Below are 20,104 nucleotides of genomic sequence, written 5' to 3'. Positions count from 1 at the left end.
AATATCAAGAAAATAAAGATTTAGTGATTGGATCTAAGTATAACTTGTAGGTCTCAAAAATGTTTAAAGAAAACTTTAAAAAAAGTCCTAGGTCTTAGACCTCTAGCTTTTTCATGGAACTCCATTTGAGAGCACACAAGTCTGCATATCTTGCGTCTTTTCGTGTCTACCATTAATAACAAGTCGTATGCATGCTTTGTGATGGAAAGAAAAACTAAAAAGCAATACATATGCTTAATGGTTTTTTAATTTATTCTTTATGCTCAGTATTTATATTAAAGAACTAATCAAGAACAAGTCTTATCAAAGCATTTTAAAAACTTAAGACATCTCTTCTTTGTTATTCATTTGCTTCCCAGTAGTCTTTCACACCATGCACACATTCGTTTTGTAAATTAAAAGTGTTGTGAATTAATTAATAAATTTTTATTAAATTTTATTATTTGAAATGCTTATTAGAACATTTGTTTATATTTATTGTTTTCTCTGCATTTTTTGCAGGACAATTTGTTGCCGTTATTCTTTAGATCGGAAAGATTGCGCTGCATAATAGATGATTGCGCTGCATAATATGGTGCTACATAGTTCTGGTAAGAATTTTATTCTCTTTTTCCATAAATTACAATTTCTAGTTGCAGTAGAATTTGTATTTCTTTTTGTTTTTAAAAACACTTTGTGCCCAACGTTGCGATCAGTTTCTTTTTCGAAAATTAGATTCTTTCACACTACGTCGATTTTCACCACGAACGCAAAAAGCTTGGTTTTCACAATCCATTTAGTCAGTCCGTAGCGTGTATGGAATTGCCTATTATTTTACATGTTTAATGAAGAACAGGGCCGATGGCAGAATCGTTATATGGTCCTCGCAGAAAAGATTTTTCTTTTGAGGAATAAAATATTTTCGTTTTCTTTCCTTCATAAATTTTTGAAGGATTATTTTTTCGCTGCAGATATTCAAAAGATGCCTTTCTCGTGAATCAGATGGGATAGAAATGCTCATGATTTTTCTGTTCTCATTTGAGAATTTAAAAAAATCGATAATGACATCGATAATGATAATGTCATCGATAATGACTGGCTTCAGGTAGAATTTCAAATAAAGTGATTATAAAATAAAATAAAAAAAATCCGAATTTGTGAAAGTTTAAAAGATAGTTCGCTCTAGAGAAATCATGTTCTTTCTTTATTTTTTTTTTAAAACATCATGTTAATCCCCACTCACAGTCATATTTTATTAAGTTACAAATTCAGATTTGTAGTAAACGAATTAATTAATGCGGTACATTTGTCCCTCTTAGTGTTATTATTCTTTTTAATTTCGTTGAAATAAAATTTATCCAATATTTTTAATATATTGCTCACACGAAAATTCTAAATCACCCATTTGACTTTATCATCGCTCACAACTCGCACCGATTCTTTCATAAATATGTTTTGATCACTCTTTTCGACATTATAGCTACGAATTTCTACTTTTCTTTAAAAATTTCGATGTTTCTTACAGCTTAGTTATTATGATATTCTAGTTTTTCATTTTTAGTATTGATGTTATTACAGCACGTGAAGTTCGAATAGCAGATCCTAGAAATCACTCTGACACACTCGGTTTGCGCCGATATTCGTTAATCCATGCAGTCTTTCAATCATTCATTCATTGCTACGAATTTTCACGTCATTTTAAAAGAAAATCTAGATGTTTTTTTTTAATGCACTTATTTACTTATCCGCATATTATAACCCTTATTTACTTTTGCAAGTTTTATTGCACTTATTTCATTGTGTTTTTTGGGCAGTTATTGCTAATAAAGCCCTGAATAACCAGCTGATTCAGAGTTTAATTGCTACCATTTTACTTGGGGTTTTAAAAATTCCGTTTACTCATCAGTTAATATTATTTCTACACTTCCCCTTTTAAATAATCACTTCTCAATTGACGCTTATAGTATCGTAAATCCACATGGCGTTTCGATTTTATAATAGTCTTTGTACAGCCGACCCAATTTTCGGCTTTACAATGACCCATGTTCAACTCCGTTGACCTGTAATTTATCACCCTATCCAGAAGACAAGGGAACTCCTGGATTAAGTCTTGAGAGAAATCTGCCTTCATGGAGGACTTTTTGATGGAACTAACTCGCATTAGCGTTACAGGGAGATGAAAACCTCCCACGGTTAGCCCGACGGCAAGGGGACTCCAACCCATGATCCGTCTACCACTGAGGATATTTTTCGTCGGCACTGTGGTCGGTGCAAGCCGGATGCGGTTTCGCCTCGACCCGTCATCGCCGGGATTCGAACCCGGTTCACCTCATTGGAAAGCGACCGCTCTATCCATAGCTTATAAATTTTCATATCGTACCATTTCTTTTTGTTTCATTTACAACTCCATATTTTATGTACTTATTCATCCCTATATCAGTTTTAGGAGTAACATATTTTAATTAATAACCACTTCTGCGCAATATTTTTTCCAGACTTAACATATTTTAAATTAATAACATTTGCACAATGCTTGTTTCCGGCAGCAAAATCATAACATTAACCTTTATTTTATGACTAGTGATAATACTCATTCTCAGTACGGGATGAATAAAAAAAATCAATTAATCAGCAATGAACATCACTACGAAATCTTTCACAAAACTGAAAGGAATATACCCACGCAATTAAAACAGCTATATTAATTGTTATCCTTCTCGGTGTACTACTACTAGTAAAAATATTTTCTAAAACTACGGGAAATACGCTTTAAAATTCTTTATTAAAACTGTGCGAATTATCATAATACCATCGGTAGTGCGTAATATCAAAATTTAACGTCACATGCATATAACGATTTTCTTGATTCCTCCTAACGAATGAGTACCTTTCAACAACGGAACATATTACACATATCGGCTTCTGGAAATATACCTAACAGCGAAATAAAATTCACACTGTATGTCAGATTGTTTTTACTTGCCTACCTTTAATAATCTATCACACACATGAGGAAAGATAAAACAAAAAGCAATACTTATGTTTAATAATTTATAATTTATTTTTAACGATCAGTGTTTGTCTTAAAATAAATAAATAATTAAGCTAGGCAATCACATTCCACCTGTTCCAAAACACATTAAAAATTTTAACCATCTCTTATGCAGCGTTATGGAAAGAACACCACTCGCCATTCGTCTGGTGCAGAGGCGGTGAGGAGGTTTAACTATTTCAATTAAAAGTGTTGGGTCAATATATGAGACAGGTGTGAAGAGAGAAAGGAAATCAGGGGAGAAAAAAGTGCCCTCTTGTGATAAACTATCCGTGCTATTTTCTGGTTTTCATTATTTCCATTATTACTATTTTCTGGTTTCCCGCTATTTTCTGGTTATTCCACTATTAACTAAGCAAAGCTTTGGACCAATGAATAAGCGTTATGTGATGGAATGTTTTTTGTTGCTTCTGTTTGTTGCTTTGTTATACTGACAAACTTTGTACAGAAAGTATAATTTTGATTATCTATATATCTAAATAATTACGTATTTATACTTATGCGTTTTGTTTTCATATTTATTATTATTTATGAATTTATATTTATGTATGTATAATTTGCATCATCTCTGACGATAATTACTCGGGTAATGTGTCCACTTAATAATACTTACTTTTATTTCTAGGCTACAAGGACCAGAAGGCATACCACCTCAGCGATCCTCACCTCGCGATGAAGTGCCTCTTTGGCCTCAGGCACCCCTGCCAACTGACACGACTCCATAGCAGGAGACGACTATAGACTTTGTCCTAAGGGAAGTTCTTTAAATAAACAAACCATAAAGTTGCTCTCTCGTTTCTCCCTATTCCCGTGATCTTTTGCATCGTGCACACATTCGTTTTGTAAAATATAAGTATTGCTATTTTTTTAATAAATTTTTATTGAAATTTATTATTTGGAATTCCTAATAACACATTTGTTCTCTTATTATTTTCTTTTCAGTTTTTGCAGAACAAGTTTTGACCTTTTTTTTCTGATAGGAAAGAGTGATTACGTTGATTGAGCGATTGCGATTGTGATAAACCATAATTCAGGTACGAATTTTATTCTCATATTCCCTCAATGATCACCTGTTTCGCCTAAAAAATTAAATTCAATTTTCACTTCTCAATAAAATTTAAGAACAATCTTTTTTCATTTTCTTTAATATAAGAAGAGCTTTATTGCCCAAATAGTTATTCGAAAAAAATCTCTAAGAAAATTGCGTTGCTTTTATGTCCTTTTCTAAAAGTTCCTCCAGTGACACCTTAGAAACAGAACAATTTTCTGACAATTTTTAAAATGTTTTAAATCGCAATAAAAATTATAGGAGATTGTTAACTTTCATTTAACCAAAAATACTCGTTTACTTGACCGCTAAAAAAATGCCCACGAGATTTCGCTGATTTTTGACAAAATAACCTAAAGTTTGAATTTAATACAAAATTTAAAAAATTGATATCCCAATAAATGTTTCGTTATTTCTCCAGGAAATAAGATATAATATTTAAAAACTATAATAAATATATTAAAAGATATAATAATAATATTCCAAATTAATTTTACCTAGTTTTCGACGGAAGAAAAAACAAAATTAAATTTCGCTTACAAATATAAGCCCAGCTTACGACTCTGTTAACCCATATAAGATATACTTTTGCCATTAGTCAAAAAAGTTTTAGATTGAAAAAAATTTAGCTATGTTTTGATTTAGAAAACACTTTATTCTTACTTCCAAAAAATAGCCCGGAATGGGAAATTATTAACGTATATTAATTTGCCTAAAATTTATGTTATCCCATCCGCAAAATGATCTTACCTAACAAGAGCAAACTATAAAACTTTTTGTCCTTGAAATGACGAATTTGAATTTTGCCTTCAAATGATAGTCCCCATGGTAGTAAACCTTTATCCGTGTCTTTAAAATGTTCGTCCATTGTAAGCATACGTTAGTAGGGTAGCAATAAAAGTTGGCCTTTTCTTAAGTAGTCAAAAGAGTTTTTTTTTTAAAAAAAAACACTCCTTTATTTAAAAGCAAAATTTTATTGACTTTTTTAATGTTTTACCTTATTGTTTTTTACTAATGCGTATAAACATAATTAAGCAAAGCAAATCACAGTCCGTCTTTTCAAAACAAATGAAAGACTTACTTAAACCATCTCTTATACAGTCTGTCTATGGAAGGAACTCCACCCGCCATTCGTCTGGAGCAGAGACGATGACAAAGTTAAACTATTTCAAGTAAGAGTGTTGTGTCAATATTTAAGATAGGTTTGGTGAAAGAAAGGGAATCAGGGAAGAAAAAAAGCACCCTCTTGTGATAAACTATTTCTGCTATTTTTCTAGTTTCCACAGCATTAGACTGCTTTAGACTTTGTCCTAAGGGGAGTTCTTTAAATAGACAAACTATAAGTTGATGTTTCGTTTCTACCTTTTCCCGTGATCTTTTGACCAGTGCACACATTCGTTATGTAAAATATAAGTGTCGTTAATTTTCTATTAAATTTTTAATTCAATTTTATGATTTGAAATACCGATAACCACATTTGTTCTCTTATAATTTTCTTTGCAGTTTTTATAGTTGTGGCCTTCTTTTCCCGTTAGAGAAGAGCGATGACGTTGATGGAGGTACAACATGTGATAAACCATAACTCAGGTACGAATTTCATTCTCATGTTCCATTAATTTTAAGACCTCAACTTGTTCAGACCAAATATTTAGTTCAATTTTCACTTCTCAATTCTAGTTTCAATAATACTATTTATGCTTTTTTGGAGGAGAAAAAAGTGTCACCCATAGTTGCTGCTACCTGTTCCTTTTGCTCCCTTTTTTTATTCTCGCTTTTTTCTTTCTTTATTTTTCCTTCTCTCTCTCAAACTTCTCTTTCTGTTTCTTCTCTGGCTTTTTTTTTCTTATCTGCCTTTTCTATAAAACTGCAAATTTCGAAACACAGGTTACATATTTTTTTTTAAACTATTGCTCGTATAAACTAGAATTTTGATATACACAAATCTTTTTTCTTTTCATTAATTTAAGAAAAGCTATTTCGTTCAAATAGTTATTCGAAAAAATCACATCATAAAGAAAACTGCATTGCTTTATATCCTTTTTTGAGAATTCCTTCAGCGACGCGTTACAATTAGAACAACTATCTGGCAATTTATAAAATGTTTTAAATTGCAATGAAAATTATAGAAAGTTGGTAACTTAAATTTGATCATCAAAAAGTTTCGTTTGCTTTGACTGTTAAAAAATGCCCAACACAGGTTTTCGCTGATTTTTAACAAAAGAACTAAAAGTTTGATTTGACTTGACGACGAAAAAAAAAGCAATTTGAATTTCGTCGCCAAATTAAAGCCCAGTTTATGACATTGTTAATCCATAAAAATATTCTTTGACCATTTGTCAACAATTTTTGGATTAAATAAATTTTAACTACATTTTGATTTACAAAGCAATTCATTTTTTACTTCTAAACAGTAGCCCGTTGCAGGAAATTATATATTAAATTATTACACAGATTAAACTGCCTGAAACTTTTTTATTCCATCCGAAAAATAATATGTCGCAACAAGAGCAAACTATAAAACAAACTTTTTGTCCTTGAAATAAACAATTTGAATTTTGCCTTTAAATGTTAACCCATAGTGGTAAACCTTTATGCCACCAGAAATGGTGTCTTCAAACTGTTGGTCAATAGTAAGCATTTGTTAGCAAATAAAAGTCTGCCTTTTCACTAAAAAAAAACTCCAAGCCGGGCGTATTTTATTAAAGAAACTGTCTTTAATTTTAAAAGCTTTTATGGGCTTTTTTTTTACCTTATTGTTTTTACAATGGTTTGTACGATTGTAACAGAGCAAAAGTTTCGAGTGTCGGGTTCTAAATTTGGTTCCTAGTTGGCGCATAAGGTGATTTAATAAATCTACATGTACATTCCTGCTGGCAACCATTTTTATGTACTTTTGAAAGAGTTGCATCACAAAAGATATTTTCACGCTACGTAAGTACTTTTTTTGGCATTAGAATATTATATTGTAACAAAGTAATTTTGTTTAAACAAATAAAAATTATTAACCGAATATGTAAGTGGACACCTTAATTAACATTTCAATAAAAAAAATTAGTTTTGTTAATTAACTAGCATTGTTTTTAACAAAGGAAGCTGAAATGGCGTCTTGAGGACGATTGTAACAATAAGTAAAGGGACGATTGTAACAGCTGAAAATAAATAATTTTACGTTTACAAACCATTACTTAACTCTTTAAGAACCACCAATAGTTTCCTATATCATTTATATTATGTTGCATGTGCATTATTTTATTAGTCACCTTTCACAGCATAAATTAAAATTTTTAACCCCTTAAGGTTAAAAGTTTAACCCTTTAGGCCTCTGCTCATTATTATTTTTACTCCTAAAATATCACTACTATTTTGATCAGTAAAAAAATATATCACAACTGTGATAATATGTATAGTTAACTATGTTTTAGTTAAGTTTATAAACTGTTACAATTGACCCCGTAAGTGGGGACAATTGTAACAAGTGCACGACTGTCAAAAATTGTTAATAACTAATATAATAACGTTTAAAATAAGGTATTTATTTTCTAGTAGAGGATAGTTTACTTTACTTGTCTGTCAATTAATACTAATAATATATTGGATTTTTTGTTAGTTAAAAATAGTTAAGTAAAAAATGTTACAATTGACCCCACTCTCCCTACTTATTACAAAAATGGTAAAAATGTGAGTAATATACAGTAGTTCATTTGTTTGTGCAATTCACCCTACTTACTTTAAAATCAGCCTAAAATATTATTCTAAATATATTATAGTCACGTTTTAATTCATACAATATTCCTGGTTAAACAAATATTTTTCATAAATTGTGCTAAATATTTTTATCAGGAATTTTCTATAAAAATCTTATATTTGTTAAAATTACTAATTAAAATATATTTGATTGTAAAAGCTGTAGGAAATTGATTATTATAATTTCAAGTAATTTAAAATTATTGTTCTTAATGCTTCTAAAGTTTACATCTGTTTCTTCAATAAACTAACGATTTTCAAATTATCATATAAAATCATACCAAGTAATGTACAGTGCACCAAAAAAAAAGGGTATGACCCTGGATAATTTTCGTTCTAATAATCGGATATTCATATAAGTGTCAAATTTAATGGACCATTTTCACCTTTTTCCTGCCGCTCTTAACAAACTGAATTACAGCTATAAAATAATTTGTTTTCTAAAACTCTCTTGATATATCTTATCTTAGTATTAACCCTTTGCTGTCGTATGTCTACTCTCAGCCACCAACGCTTTTTTACCGTTCCAGACGCATGTCTGTCTGCTCTTAGCCACCCCAGCAAAAATGTTAACCATAGCTTAATGGCCAACTATACATATAATGCGGCACTGTGAAGATGTAAAGAGTAAAGATTGTTCTGAATGTTCAAACAGAATAATCAAAGGCGGAAGATGCCGAACTAATTTTTTTTGCGACACATGTTCTCGAAAACCAGGGCTTCATATTGATGACTGCTTTGAAAGATATCACACGATGGAGAATTGCTAAAATATATTTTTTACACAAAATTAAAACATATTGTGTTACATATATCTAAAGTTAAAAAAAGAATTAAAATATTTTATTTTTCCTTCATAATCTTGCACTCTTGCATAATATGTATTAATATTCGTTCAAAGAAAATTAATTCCGACCAGCATGACACCCATGTATAAACTTAATACGATCGCAAAGGGTTAAGGAAATTCTAAAGTTAAGAAAACAATTTTTTCAGATGATTCCAAAAATTGTACGTTTTTGGAATCTTTTTGCAATTTTCTATTTTTAGTGTTTGCATTTACTTTTCGTTAAAAAATAAAAAAGAACAAAAAAGTAAATAGCACAGAATAGCTGTTTAGCATAGAATAGTTTTTATCAGAAGAATATTTAATTTCTTAGCAAGATTTAATTCCCAGCTAGCTGGCAATAATTCTAAGTTTTCATTTAATGAAAACTTGACAATAATTTAAAAATGAATTTTACTTCAAAAAAAAATCTAAATTTAAAAAAAAATTATTAGTATATTAATAAAAAAATAATATCTTGGTAGCGTAAAGAAAAGGATTTTGAGAACCGTTAAAATTTAATTAAATAATTCGTAAAAAAGTTCTGTGAAACACGCGTGGACAGGTAATTAAAAAATTTATTTTAAGATTAAGACATTATGTAAGATGCTGAAAAATTTTAAGATGCTTAAAAATGATGACTACGTATTTGCATGAATAAGTATAAAATATATACTTAAGAAATTGACAAATATATTTTTCCAAATCTATGCATACGTATGTATATTATTAAAATTGTATCAATTTTAGAAAAGGCAAACTATAAAATTAAAAAAGCTGATGAATAATCATTCTATCAAAAACATGCTTTTATAAAACTAAACATTCGTTGAATGAAATGTTTTTTATTTAATGAAATCTTTAATTCAAATTTTTTTTACTGAATTACGAATAAATTTCTAGTACTACAAATATTTTAATTCTACAAAAGAAACATCGTATTTTATAATTTAAAAAAAAATATTAGCAGTAGGTTATTACCAAAACAAATATTACGCTACGAAATTAAAATTAATGAAATGTTAAGCTATGCGAAAGCGTAAGTTAATTTTGTCGTAAATTATCTGCATTTAAATAATATTAATCTCTCTCATTTTAATATATTTCCTCATTTTCGCCAAATTATTTTTCTAAGAACAATTTTGATTTTTCTCGGCTTCTACTAAAAACGGTTGAAACTTCTGATTTTGATATACAAAAATACGTAGATTTAAATGCTATAAAAATAGTACCTCAAAATTCAATTTTTTTATCCATAATAAAATTAAATAATAAAAAGTAATAATTATTAAAAAAAATCTTCGTGAAATTATCTTTGGGTAAATGGATTTTATGAGTGGGTGCATTTTTTTTGTTTGTTTTTTGAAGAGCTTAATTAGTTTTAAAATATGACTAAAAACGCAAAAAGGGAAATTAACATTAAGAAGTCCGTACTTTGAATCCCTCTCTTGATTAAACTATGGGGACCAATTTCCAAGATTGTGGCTATGCCCTATATTTTGAAGGTTAAATATCCATATATATATATATATCAGAGGAATTACGTTTCTGTGTCCAATTTCGTAACTTTATTAATCATCATCATCAGCATTGGCACGACAGCCCTTTGTGAGCCTGGGCCTTCCTCAGAAGCTTTTCCCATTCTGTCCTTCTCCTAGCAATTGTTTTCCAGTTGTTTACTTTTAGGATGGCAAAATCCTCATCTACACAGTCCTTCCATCTCTTTTTGGGCCTTCCTCTTGGCCTTTTATTGGAGGGGGTTGCATTAGAGACTCTCAATGCTGTTCGTTCTGGGCTCATTCTCACTACAAGCCCGGCCCATCTCATTCTACTTAATTTAATAGATTTAATGATATCATCGCCATCAAAGATCCTATATATTTCAAAATTATATCTTTTCCTCCAGTTGTCGTTATCGAGTATAGGGCCAAAGATGGTACGTAGGACCTTCCTTTCTAATAACTTTTCTTCCCTCTTTGTTAAAGTCCATGTCTCTGAAGCATAAGTCAAAACTGACTTGATTAATACCTTATAAAGTAAGATCTTAGTCTTTCTTTTTATTAAGTGAGGTTTCAATAATGATCTTAAACCATAGAAGCAGCGATTGGCTGCGATTATTCTTTTTCTAATTTCAGGATTAATGTCATTTTGATAGTTTATTTCTGATCCTAGATAAGTAAAATTTTTTACAGATTCAAATCTAAAAGAATCTATTTTAAACAATATAGGGATGGTTTTCTTTGTACCACAATACATATATTTTGTTTTCTCTACATTCACTCTTAAGTTAATTTTTCTAGCTGATTTTTCCAGTACCAAAAAATTTTCACTCAGTGCTGTCCTAGATCTTGCGATGATATCTACAACATCGGCGTATGCCAAAATCTGCACTGATTTATTAAATATAGTACCTGTAGTATTTATGCCAGCATCTCTAATAACTTTTTCTAAGGCTATGTTGAACATGCTAATGCATCTCCCTGTCTAACTCCATTATGAATTTCAAAAGAAGTGGATAGTTCCCCTTGAATTCGTACTGTTGAAATGGTTTCAGTGAGTGTGAGCATTACAAGTCTGATTAATTTTGATGGAATATTAAAATCATATAGGGTCCTTAATAGCTCAGTCCTATTAATACTATCATATGCCGCCTTAAAATCCACAAATAAATGATGGGTCTCTATTCCAAATTCTCTACATTTCTCCAAAGTTTGTCGTAGGGTGAAGATTTGGTCAACTGTGGACCTTCCTTTGCGGAAGCCACACTGATAGTCAACTATGACGCTGTCTACAATGGGAGACAGACGTTCGAAAAGGATATTTGAGAAGACCTTATAGGCAACGCATAACAGATATTCCTCTATAGTTGTGACAGTCCAATACATTGGACTGTCACAACTATAGAGGAATATCTATGTCACAACTATAGAGGAATACATGTATTGGACATAAAATACTCAACTTCCATTCAGTAGGTAATATCTCTCTCTCCCAACTAGATAGAATAATTTTCCAGATGTTGTTTACAATAGCGTTCCCACCATATTTTAGAAATTCAGCTGGGATATCATCTGGTCCTGCCACTTTATTACATTTCAGCTTGTTGATAGCGTGTTGTACCTCTTCCAGGGTCGGAGTGTCAACCAGTGTATCATTGATATTGTTGACCGTAAAATTTAATTCACTTGACTCATTGGAGTTAAGTAAATGGTCAAAGTGTTTCAACCCATCTGTCCATAATTTTATTTCTCTCATTAACAATAGTTCCATTTTCATCTTTACAAAGAGAGATCCTAGGTTTAAAGTCTCTTCTTCCCTCATTGATGACCCGATAAAAAGCTCTGCTTTCATGGTTGGTCCTGAGAGATTCGACTTCTTTAAATTGGTTCTCCCTGTAAGCTTTCTTTTTTCCTTTGTGTACTTTCTTTTCCTCTCTACGTGCACTCCTATAGTCATCAATTGATCCTCTCGTGAATTTTCTGTTAAGCATATTTTTATAAGCTTTATTTTTTCTTTCATTGACCATTCTACACTCTTCATCAAACCAGTCAGTTCTTATTGATCTTTTTTTTCTGCCCAGCAGCTCATGTTCTGTTGAGAGTATAGAATCTTTTACTTGTTGCCATTCCCTATTTAATTCATCACAATCCTCTTTCGCATTAAGCTCAGTTGAGAGTTGAGTTTGAAATTCCCTGCGAACCTCAGGATTGCTCAACTTTTCACAATTAAATCTTACAGAATTGACTCTTCTTGCTTTTCTCACCATTGAGATTCTTTCCCTTAGCTTACAGATCACTAAATAGTGATCAGAGTCTAAGTTAGCTCCTCTGTGAATTTTTACATCTAAAAGATTTGTACGATATCTAGAGCTAATTAGTATATGGTCAATCTGATTTCTGTATGATCCATCAGGGGATCTCCACGTTACCTTATGAATGTTCTTATGTTGAAAGAAAGTGCTTCCAATTATCATATCATGAGATGCAGCGAAACTAATAAGCCTGACTCCATTATCATTTGAGACATCGTGTAAACTATAGTTTCCCAAAACTGGTCTAAATTCTTCCTCATGACCAACTTTAGAGTTGAAATCACCCATGATGATCTTCACGTCATGTCTTGGGCATAAGCCCCAGAGGCGATCTAACTCGTCATAAAAATTATCTTTTTCCTCATCATCTCCTTCTTTAGTTGGTGCATATACATTAATGATGGAATAGTTGGAAAAACTTCCTTTTAAGCGTAATAGACATAGTCTAGGGGAGATAGCTTGAAAATCAATAACCAGATGGCTGAGTCTTTTATTTAAGATGAAGCCAGTTCCATATAAATGTTTTGTTTTATGACAACTGTAAAAGAGCGTGTGTCTTCTCTTTTCCAGGACTCCACTACCAGTCCAGCGCATTTCTTGTATAGCCAACAAGTCCAATCTATACGAGTCCATTTGCTCGATCAGTAGTTGCAGATTTTTACTCTGATAGAGAGTGCGTATTTTCCAGTACCCAAATCTCATTTCCTTTGAACGTTTCCTGGTCAAATTACATGAAGGCAGTCCGGCATTTACTTCTTTGGATTTCGAAACATGTCGGTTTTTACGAGGTGGGGTTGTTAGTCCCGCGCCCAACCCCCAACCTGGAGGACCAGTGGGTTCCTCTTAGTCTGGTGTCTCCCCTCCGACCTGTCCGGCTTGGGTGACCCTACCAGGAGCCAAAGCTCCCGCCGGCATAGCTCTCGGGATCGACAACACACACAAACCAAAACACCACGTTAAGGTGGGAACACCATCGCTGTGGAACTTTATTAATAGTTATCCCTAAATAATTAGCATATTTGAGGTCACCCCCAGGAACCATTAAGGGAAATTAGATCATTAGAACAAGAAAACCTGTATGTGATCATTACTCAATCATTCGAACATGTACTTGAAAATCCGATCGTAAGAACAAATGTTATTCAGAGTGATATCTTTTTCTTGTGCACTGTGCCATGTAATTAAAATTACCAAGATTCTTTTACGTCACCTGGATTTTTGAAAAATATTTTGTTTTAATAAAAACATGCATTTAATTTGTTTTAGCCGATCTTATTTTAGTTGTTGGAACAAAAAATTTACCAGCTTTGTATTATCTGGTTTAAATCCGGCAACCCTGTTCGTTAGCTCACTAACAAAAATGTAGTTATGACTGAAATTGGTTTTACAAATTTAACGATCTATAAACCTACCGTTTAAACAAGCAGTAACAAGTGTTGACTAAGGTAGATAGGAAGATAAGGAGAACCCCGACCCCCCAAGGGGTATACGGAGATTAAAAATTAAAATATTGCATAAAATTTTTGTTGATAACAGCATAAGTAATAAGATAAAGTAAGCGTTAGAATTTAGGAAACACAATATTGAATTTTGACTCAAAATGTTAGCTGCTTGTAGAAATTTCGTTACTCTACTTTAGTCCTTCGTGCATCAGAAAGGTTCTGGGTTCGAATTCCGGGCAAGGCATGCATGTTCTTTCCCTTTCCGTACTATCTGTCCCTGACTGTGGGAGCAACATTGGCCACCTAATAGGGTGCCCCTGAAAGAGTGGCCAAACAAGTCTGCCCTTCAGTTGCCTGTATGACGTAGGTCATTTCCCAGGCGGGCATTGAAAAAAAAAACTTTAGTCCTTCAAAAAGTTTCGTTCGGAAATTCAATACAAAGATATCTTTGGAACAAAAGTTTGACCGAATATTAGCCCACTCGAAATGATAATCCATTAAAATTGATAACCCATTGCTTGATAGCTCATTCCTCTGATAGCCCCATTTATCGTGAAACAGAAGTTTATTAAAATAAAACGTTAGCCTCTAAAGGTTTTTTTCCGGCCAACCTGTCAAAAAAAAATTACGACAGTGAGAAACATTTATCGGGTTTTAAACCACATGTTAAAATTTCTGCATCGAAGCCCATTGCAGGAAACTGATTGCGCTAATCTAGGCATTAGATGTAAAAGTTTTAGAATTCGCCTTTGCATTTTAACCACCAAAATCAGTTGAAATAAAATGAATTTCGCAATAAAAAAATGAATCGAGTTCATTACCATTGTTTAAAAAATTATAATATGCAGTAGGAATTTGAAAAAATATTTTTTTCTATATTTGAAAAAGACAAATTTATTATTACTAAATTGTTAGTTGAACAATGATGGAAATAAAAATATAATAAAATAAGTATATAAATCATTTACAAGCAAGAAAGTATGTTTCACATTTCAAAGCAAATTTTTCTTTAAATTCTCGCAATAGTTTTACAAACACGAATTGTAACGTTGAAAATTAAAATCGAAAGACACTTAGTTTAAAGTTTTCCTCGATGGCTAGTTATAAAGTTGAAATTGGTTGATGGTTTTTAAGATGCTCAGCAGAAGGCAATAAACGGTTTTTAAACAATGTTTATTACAGATTAAAAATAAAACTGAAATAACAAAGAATAAATATGTATAAAATTTTAGAATAATTTTTATTTTTTAACGTTGTATAGCGCTGTCCATCGCAATATTGTTAACAGAATCGCGAGTCACTCAGAATGCATTCCCGCATAATTTGTGGTGTCCACCTCTACATTGACCCATCAAAAAATTTCATTTGTCTAATTACTATACAATTTTGTGGCAAAAACAAGTTTTAGCTAGCTGTTGACCTAAAAACCAAGAGAGTGAACTTCGTGTTCAAAAATTTGCTCATTGTTTGAAATCATTAGCCATACATCTGACAACCAAAAACATATAAATAAAATTACAATTGTTAAAACCGAAATGGTAGTCTAACTAAGGAATTAGCTTAGCTCACTTGCTATTATCTTTAGCCCAATTGCCAAATTTTATCAAAACATGATTTGGAGAATTAATTTTTAACCGAGATTGAAATTCGTTTTCATACGTTAACCCAAGAAAGCAAATCGTTTACCTATTTCAGCCAACAAAATGTTAACACCCTAATTAAATAATAGCTAATTTTTGTCCAAAAAATCTGAATTTTATTTGCAAATATTTTATTTCCATTCAGTAAAATTCATCCTGTAGACGTCTAGAATTCATCCACGTTATCCATTCGGCATCTACTAGACGTTTTCTACCTAACTTAATTATGGATAGTCCACAATGGCCTAAGAACAGACGTTTTATAAATAACTATGGTAGACGTAATATGGGTAAAACACGAGGTGAATCTTAAAAGACGTCTGCGAAACAACTTTAAAAAAACGTCAATCAGATTTCTCGCCGTTGAAAATTAGACTTTGGATTGAAGTGAAATGAATAGCTTTATGAATGAAGGCATTTAATAAATACAATTTACATTTATTTGCAATTTATACATAATGTGTTTTAAATTTGGCATAAAATATTTATGAAGTGTTCAGCAGAAAAACAAAATAAAAAGAACCACAAAAAAAAGCAGTTCCAAAATTAAAAATGAAAGTTCATTAAAGTGCGTCTACTACCAGAATTATATCAGCTAAATAATTCGATGAGCAAATCCCACTAGTTGATTCATTGCTGTTTTGTGAGAAGCCGAGAGAGCTGTATTAAAATCACCTTCCTTTTTGAGTTCTGATCTTGAGGGCTGTATTAAGATCACAGGGCTGGGTTAAGATAAGGTCTTCTTAAAGGCATTATTCCCTAACATCAACTCACGATGTCAAAAGCTTAGGAAAAATAATGTTTACAAACTGTTGAACATGTATTTAAAGCAACCCTGATTTGCATGTTCACAGTGGCGCTAGTAGTACCAAACTTATGCTCTAAGCGTGAAATCTGAATGGACATAATCTTTTAGTTGTACAAACAAGCCCACTAAATTTAGTTTTTCTCCTTCTTGGTTTTGAGATTTTTTTTTCAGTCAGTTTACTATAGCCAAAGCAAGTGTAAACTGATTTTTGACATAGAAGCCACAAATTTTAGTTTTACCCCAAAGAGTTGGCCTGTTGTATAAAATTGTTAGAAAAAAACCTTCATTCTGAATAAAAATTAAGGTCAAAACTGCTTTTTCAGTTAATTCTTAAAAAATCCCCCACTCTGAAATCAAATTCAAAATTTCACCTCGTAGTGTTAGCTAATATGGACTAACTTCCGGAATCCCAAGTTTGCTCACTAAACTTTTTGCATCTCTTAAACTTTTTGATTTTTTTTTACATCTTTTCGCTGATTAGAGCTAACTTTTAAACTAAATTTACATATTTTGTTTTGAAATATTAGTTTATTGAGACTCTCGTTTTTACCCTTATAAAAAGTAATTGCTTAGTCAATACTTCATGAAAAATAATAATAATACGACGAACGACAAAAACTGGTTTTTAGCCACACAAAAAAACTCAGAAGTTTTGTTCGAAAACATTAGCCTATTGTACCAAATCGTGAGCTCGCGCTCGATCACCAAAACTTTCCGTTAGCTATTTAAACGAGAAGTTATGACTAAAGTAAATTTTATCTAAAAGGGATACCTGCAAGTGACGTAATATGGGTATTCTAATTTGGTTGTTGACCAAACTTGGTATTTGTTAGCAATTATGCTCTTTCCATTCTATTTCGAGTAAGCCAAGCCCTTCAAGCATCTGAAGTGTCACATTCTATATTCTCACGCAAATATTTTAGTTCTCCGTATATATTTCTTATTCAGCACAGGAACATATAGAACAAACTAATTATGCATTGTCAGATACACAAAACAAAATTATATCCTGGTTACCATAAAATAAACAAATAAATATTCTAAATTAAGTGAAAGAGGAGAAAGAATTACATTTCAACGAATTCGATGTGCACGGTATTTTATGAACTATCATTCTAACTTATGTGGAGAAAATTAGCTCGATTTTAACACTCTATTTTCCTTATAAATGATCAGCTGGCACTGGTATCATAGATCACATGAGTGGGTATCTGCGATCTTCTTCCTGAAGTGCAAGTACCCAACTATTTGTTAAAAAAATGAAAATTTTAATATTGCCTTTAAATTTTGGTCAATGTTAAGACAGCATAAGACCACGGTAGATATCCTGCAGAAAAAAATTCTGACAAAAGCAGATTTTTATAAACACATGATAAATCTAAGAATTTTTTTTAAAAATTCCAAATGCTAAAACTGTGTTGTGCTCCCGATTAAGGAAGTCGTTAATTTTACAACGAAACAAACTTACTAAAATTTTATCAAGCTTCCAGAAGTTTTAATTCAGCCATCGTTATCCCATATTTGGAAATCGTTACCCCACCCACTAAATTAAGTTATGGTTAAATCAAAATTTAGCTACTTTTTAACCTATAAGCAAGGTCGAATTTGACCTCCAAATCTTAAAGCATAAAAAATTTTATTATGCTTTGGAGCACCCACCAAAACTAAGTTACAACCAAATTAAGTAAAAAAAAAAAGTCTGAATTTTTTTATCCCAAAACAAAACAAAAAATCGTTAACCTTTCCACCAAAAAAAAATGACCAAAAAGAGTTTAGCTTATTTTTTACCTAGAAAACACGATTGAATTTTTCCTCTAAATAATAACCCTTTGTTTTTTAATATTTATTCCATCTGCTAAAAAATATGGAAATTATTTAAGCATATGTGTAACAAAATCTATGAATTAGAATTTTCCCTGCAAACTTCAAGAGTTTAATAGAAAATCGTTAACCCCCACCAAATGTTTTGTATATCAGACAAAAATTTAAAAAAAACTCGAATCTAAGTATAAAGAAAATTTATCCATCTCTTCTGAGTTCCTTCTCTTTCCCCCTGTTCTGAATTTTCGAACTTGTGTGCTTTGAAATACTTATTATAATGTTTGATTTCTCATTGTTTTCTTTGCAATTTTAGGTTGCGGCCTTTATTTTTACGAGAGAAGAGAAAGCCACCAATAGCAACTAAAATTCGATTGTTTGCTACTAAGTTCGAGGTAAGACTACTATTTTTACAATTAATAGCTAAAAATTGACAATTTTCAGAAAAATGGCAACTTTGTACAAAGATTAATTTAAAAACTTATTGTTGTCAAACTAGTAAGTTGCGCTGTATCTAACTATCAAATTTGTATCAAAATATCATATTTCGAAAAATCATGCCGCAGTGAATCATGAAAAGCAATGAATAAATTAATAATGCTCGGAAACAGATATGAATTTGTATTAAAAGGGTCGAGAGAAATATCAAAAAGTGATAATTCAATTTCTTAATCACGTGACGTAATAATATCATATTTCAGAATCTTACATTTAAAAAAGAAAACGTAGAAAATGAACTAAAAAATTATCAGTTAGCAGCGTCGATTTATTAGTGAATGTCGTAAGGCGTCAGAATGTGCTCAATCTATAACAACGTTAAAAAATAAACGACGTATACAACGTTAAAAAATAAAAAAAATTCTAAAATTTTACACATATTTATTTTTTGTTATTTCAGTTTATAAATATGTGATACCTACCTATTTTTAATCTGTAATAAACATTGTTTAAAAACAAGTACCGTTTATTGCCTTCTCGTAATAATATCATATCGGAACATCAGAATTGAAACTAAATTTTGCAGAAATGGCCAAATCGCTGCTTAGGAAATTGGAAACGTCTGTAAAAGGAAATTGAAAAAAATAGAAAACGATGGAATAAGTACGTTGTGAATTTTAAAAAAAGTGATTACTTGAATGCGATATTTTGACCTTAAACCTATTTTTGGAAATGGCCGAAAATAAGTACGGAATAATGATGTGGTTTTGAAATGTAACTGTAGCGTATTGGGTGTATAAAAAATAGATAAATCAAATTCAAAATTCGCGTATCATAACATTCAAAATGGTATTTCATAAACCTCATTGAAATGAACAAAAAGCGATAGAAAATCCGTATGGATTTCCACGGAGTCTGTGTGAATAGACTGTTTATTTTTTTATATTATGAACGTATATGCAGTCCCTTGCCAAATTATTAGGTTCTATGTATGTATTTCAAAGCCATTTGGCATCATTGTGTTTTGAGATTCTTGCAAACAATGTATTTGATTACTTATGTTTACAATGCTAACAATACTTGTGATTATAATACTAAAAGTGTTAACACTAAGGTAAGGTGGTGCACAGCTTGCAACACGAACAAATAGTAATAAACAAATGGAAAGAGGCCAAATCGAGACTGCCAAAAAAGCGAGTTATTCAAAATCTAGCAACCATGTCACCTTTTTTAATAATAAATAACAAAATAACTAAAACACATTTTCACTCCAAACTCCCCAGAATTACATAATAACATTAATATCTTATGAAAGACGGCAGATTTGAGCTCAGAAATTATCTAATTTATTTCTTTTATTGAAAACAAAATTATCCGTTTGAAAACATCACCTATCAGAATAACATGTAGTAAGCAGCTGCAAACTTTTTAACCGGAACTAGAGCAGGCATACAGCTCGAGATTGTTATTTACATTTCTATTGAAAACACCATCCATT

At 31.3% G+C, this 20,104-nt stretch overlaps 1 protein-coding gene across 8 annotated transcripts in view; it reads left to right on the top strand.

Annotated features, from left to right (window-relative positions):
• LOC147816233 (histone deacetylase 9-like) overlaps positions 1–20,104 on the top strand; it is a 163,336-nt gene that overhangs the window by 24,121 nt on the left and 119,111 nt on the right. For 3 of the 8 annotated variants that reach the window (XM_087158406.1, XM_087158401.1, XM_087158405.1), the window contains exons 8-11: positions 502–590; positions 3,657–4,065; positions 5,583–5,666; positions 18,485–18,563. The gene's annotated coding sequence lies outside the window, so the exon portion shown is untranslated. Of the gene's footprint in view, positions 1–176; positions 591–3,040; positions 3,483–3,656; positions 4,066–5,582; positions 5,667–18,484; positions 18,564–20,104 lie in introns of those variants that run through there. The other 5 variants (XM_087158404.1, XM_087158402.1, XM_087158403.1 and 2 more) reach the window with 5 other exon arrangements.

The sequence above is a fragment of the Parasteatoda tepidariorum genome, chromosome 2 (genome assembly GCF_982258835.1).
Source record: "Parasteatoda tepidariorum strain Cologne lab strain chromosome 2, Ptep-v5.0, whole genome shotgun sequence".
Classification (NCBI taxonomy): Eukaryota; Metazoa; Arthropoda; class Arachnida; order Araneae; family Theridiidae; genus Parasteatoda; species Parasteatoda tepidariorum.
The sequence above is the reverse complement of the archived record's forward strand: the minus strand, read 5'-3'. Positions and strand labels throughout refer to the sequence as shown.